General features: G+C 36.6%; 1 non-coding gene across 1 annotated transcript; it reads left to right on the top strand.

The window, feature by feature from the left end:
- Window positions 1-2,005: 2,005 nt before the first annotated feature.
- On the top strand, window positions 2,006-2,202 carry LOC145056319 (U2 spliceosomal RNA). Its single transcript, XR_013685801.1, has one exon. It is a non-coding gene; the product is annotated as a U2 spliceosomal RNA (small nuclear RNA).
- The last annotated feature ends 2,770 nt before the right edge of the window (window positions 2,203-4,972 follow it).

The raw sequence follows: 4,972 nt of genomic DNA, 5'->3' as shown, positions 1-4,972 counted from the left end.
TAGTATTCTTAATAGAAGACACATGCAACTTATTATTCGTGGTACAAAAACAGTCAATTAGCAGCATGATCCGCAAATTGGTGAGAAGATTATTTTAGTAATAAATAAAATTTAACAGGTTCGAAGGCGAGAGTGTTCAAAAACATAGCACACGGTGTACAAATCTCGTGTCATATCAAGACGATTGTTCGGAAGTTCTGTGCACGATTGAGGAAATTAAAAGTGTTGTTTGGTCGTGCGAAGGGGATAAAGTTCCGGGTGCAAATGGCTTCTCGAACTATGATATTTTTGATGGTGTCACGGAGTTTCTTATTTAAGCTAATATTCCACATGGCTGTAATGGTTCTTTCATCACTCTAATTCCAAAGGTGGGTAGCTCATTGAAAGTTATACATTATCGACCACTTAGTTTGATTGTGTTAGGATACAAACTCATTGCTAAGTTGTTGGCTAATCGACGATTTAAGATAAAATCTTTCAAAGGTAAAAGTCGATAGATAAACGAGGATGTTTGAAGTATGTTGCTACTTTAGATTTTTCGGCAAATATAAGTGTTGTGCCTATTTGGGTGTTGACATTATCCGAGACTGAATTAAGTTTTAGAATCTAGAGTTTTTCCGGTAAGTGGAACTTAACGTACGAGTCTTGTACCTATTTAATCTCATCTTGTCGTATCTTATATTTATAACTAAGGGTAATATTGATATGAGACGAAAAGCGATGCCGGGGGACCAAGTCATGAGCACGAGGAATTCTTATGATGACGTAGAGAACAAGATACAGATAGAATGAGAGGAGAAGATTGATGTGATGGATGAAATTTGGAATTTGAAGCAAAAGGGGGTTGATAGCAGTCAAGTTACTTCATCAATTACATCCACGCGATCACTTTACAATTCCTTTATTTTAGAAGCTTGTTTTGAGTTTCGAGTCCCATTAATGGAGACCCACGGCTAGATATAGTACTACTTGAAAGTTGAAATGGACGGCTTAAATGATGCGGTGATGCTGTTAGAACATGGACCATAGCACCTTTATGTAGATTCAACTGAAAAAATAAACATCACAGATGGTAAAACAAGAGCGGGCATTGAGTTTCGATTGTCGAAGATGGATTTTTCCGTTTCATCCATTAACTAAATTCGAATATAATGTTATTTATTGAGCGTTTTTTTATTCTAAATATATTTGTTCGGTAAAAGTCATCCCGTAAATGTTAGAATCGAATTGGAAGTGATTTTAGGTGAAGATGATGAAAAGAGCGGGACATGTTGGTTGAAAAAGCGGATAGTATCTTGGAAAGGAACAGCGAACAATTACGGGAAACATAATGTATGGTTGAATATTCAATACCTGAGAGCGAGAGCGGGATGACATAACGAAGAAAGGGTTGCCCGGAAAAATAATTTTTGTGAGGTTTTCAAACGAGTAAGAAATGTGTTGGATATGATTATAAATTTATATGGTTTGAAGATGTAATGTGATTTTTATCAGCAAAACAAGCTAAAAGGATTATGTTGATTAAAAACACATATTTTGATAGAATGGATTTTAAGAAGTCGGACTTATCTGAGAAGTTTGAGTTTGTCCATTAGCTGTTGTGTTTACTTAATAGATATGTGATAAAAACAAAATGGAGAAATTAAAGCAAAGCATAGTAGGTACATGAGTGGAAGGAGCCATTTGTAATCGAGCATGAAATGAAGTTGTGCTGTTTGTTGGCGTGGAGTGAATTTAAACTACAGAAAAATAAGAAAAGAAAAAGCAATGCAATCATAAACACATATGCATATGCAGTAGTAGAGTGTAAGTTTGATTTGAATATATATAGAGAAAGTAAAGAAGTAAAAGAATAATACTCCATTGAAGTTGTTTTTGTTGGTGAAGGAAGGGAGCTGGCAGCGAAAGCGAAAGTGTCTGCATCCGAATTCCCACATCGGGTGAATGAAGGAAGCAGGCAAGAGGGAGGCGAGTACAAAAAGGGAAGCCCTGGAGGGGAATAAGCATACCTTTCTCGGCCTTTTGGCTAAGATCAAGTGTAGTATCTGTTCTTATCAGTTTAATATCTGATATGTGGGCCATCGGCCCACTCGATATTAATCTTATTTTTTATGGGGGAAGGCCCGTTACAGTAGCTTGCTGCTGGGGTTCTTCATGTGTCGCCTTGGTCTTACACTACAGCCAAGGCCCGGCGTACCCCTCCAATACTTGGTCCAATGTTTAAGAATAGCTTAAAGCTTTTATACTTGAAAAGTCTTAAAAATTTGAAACAAGTCTTTGCTGTGTCTGATGTGAACCCACTCCCGTAAGTTTATAAAATCGTCTTGGAATCCTTCACACACCAATGTGGGAGCAGTCACTAATATATACCTACACAAACTTAAATTTCCTTTTGATTAACAATTCCACCAACACATTGTAATTGGACTTCGCGTCATGTAAAACAAAACCATCTCCAACGACATCAAGGGATTTTGGTTCTTCGAAACCATCTGATGGTTTCTTTCTAGTCCAACTTATCATCAACTTGTATGACTATCCTGGTACCCCACAAGCAGGATTGCAGTGGGAAAGACAATCAGTCTGAAGAGATGACGACAAAGGTCCGTCTTACTTATAAAAGCTTCGGGAAATGTTGTCCCATCAAAACATAACACCAACGCCAAATAGAAGCTTCCGCCCGCAATGTCGACACTACCGTGCAATCGATTTACTTTTTATGTAATCTGATTTAATGTTTATGTTATTGAAAATAATCATACTTCACACATCATACTTTTTGTTTAAACAATACAGAACATGACACAATTATATATGAGAAACCAATCACTTCAACTTATATAGAACGGAATACGATATACCGTAAACACTAAACCTAGAATCTCATAGACTCCGACTTGCTTGATGCAACAATTACGGACCGATCGGCCGGAAATCTATAATTTGCGCCTTATCGGGGCATGTTTAACCCAAACCCTAATATCTACCTTAGGGTCTCTCGGTTTAAGATACAGGGGAATTGAAAACGCATCATTGACATGACGATTTGTTTGTAATTTTTCTTCGTAAGCGGTACCTATTTTAAATTGCAAACTTGTATTTAACATAACGAAATAAACCCCTAGTTAAAAGCATGTAACCATTTCTTAAATACAAATAACTTATTTGAAATGGATCATTGAAATGCTATATTGTGGGGACATCTCGATAAACTGATTGCTTTGTATTAGCCGTATTAAATATATAAGAAACGCTAGGACATATGTGATTTTATTTTTGGTAAGATTTTTTTTTTTTTTTTAGATTTTTCTTTGCAGGCACGCATCAACATACATGAAGAGAACCCGAGTTAGATCCCTAAGAACATTTCCAATCAACGACTAAGTTATTGAGATTGGATTTTTGAAATGTTATATTACGTGGACATCTAGATAAAATTAATTTTGTGGCTAAATTCTATTACATTATAGAAACTTTCTACATGAGACTCTCCCTTGGCCCGAACCTCCTGAAAATTCTAGCTCTTCCAGAGTGGTATCTCATTGATGTCTCGGACCCCCCCTCCACCGGAAGGAGGCCTTCTTCGCATTCCACCTAAGGGGTACAGGAAAAGCCCAAAGTCAATCATAGGGAACAGGAGGCCTTCTTTGCATTCCACCAAAGGTGTGAAGGAAAAGACCAAAGTCAATCATATGGAATAGAAAAAGTAAAGCTTTATAGGGTATTCTGTCCATTTCTGTCCATGTGCAAGTAGAAGGGGTAGAAAGCATGTTCTTTTGGTACAACTCCTCTTTCTTCATTGAAACTAGCTAGCTATCTTTGAAGTCAAGTACTTAGCCGCAAAGGCAAGTCCATCACGGGCACTACCCGACTTATTTCGGTAATCCCATAGTTAATGGCTCATTTCACTCTTTTTATATAAGAAATACGTGGAGTCAATGGCTTCCTATCCTCCTGACCAAGTCGCTACATGGTCTATGTAACTGAGCTAACACGTATAGGAACTTATGTGATGTTATTTTTAGTATAAATGTTAAAAAGTGAAATATCAAACCGATACTGCAAAGCTCAAATATATTTTCAAAATACAACACCAACATTACATAAGTTTAAAAAATCAAAATCCTAGTTATTTTTCGATATAAGGGCATGAAATCAGGTGTTGGATGAAAATGAAAGATGAATACGCTTCAAAGTGGTAAACCACATACAATGTTAATTGTGAAACGTTTTGAAAAAAAAAACTAGGGTTGACCTCTATATAGCGTTCTGGTGGGCGCCCGGGGGGGGGGGGGGGGGTCATTGTTAATGGTGTTTGGAAAGAAAATCGAATCAAACGAGAACCCTAATTTAAAAAAGGTGGGAGATTTGTCTTTCACGACATTTGATACAACTTTTTCAGGGGGATTTGGAGATGAAGGATCTATGGAAGATAGGTTAAAATATAGAGTGGTTGTAGAGGTTTATATGTCAAGGAAGTTGTTAGGGATGAAGCTTTCTATTGCCAAATTCTTAGATGTTGATAATAAGTAGTGTTTGATTCAAAACTTTTGCACCATATCGATTGGGAGATTTCTTTTATTTTCTTCGACTGCGAGGTTTATAAGGGAAGAGAAAATAATATGAGCCCACACAGATCAACCAAGACCACAAGTAAATTCAAATGGTAAGAAAACTCAATTTAGGAAGGAAATTCAAAATATTATGCCTCGATGTCAACGGGGAAGGGGAGACACATAGTCAACATGAACATATAATATTTTTTAGGAATAAAATATATGTAGATTGTGCTTGACTTATTGTGTATGGATCTTGGGTGTCTTCAGAATGTGAATCTCAATGAAATCTTGTATAAGGTGTGTAGTGAAGAATGATTTAACGAAATTAAAGTTAACTGTATTGTGGGACGTGCGTGTGTATTGGATTTAAGTATCAAAATCCTTGCATTAAGTTCAGAAAATACGAAGAGAAT

This window comes from Lactuca serriola, chromosome 5 (genome assembly GCF_051521515.1).
Source record: "Lactuca serriola cultivar US96UC23 chromosome 5, Lser_US96UC23_V15, whole genome shotgun sequence".
Lineage (NCBI taxonomy): Eukaryota > Viridiplantae > Streptophyta > Magnoliopsida > Asterales > Asteraceae > Lactuca > Lactuca serriola.
This window is presented reverse-complemented; position numbering and strand designations above follow the sequence as displayed.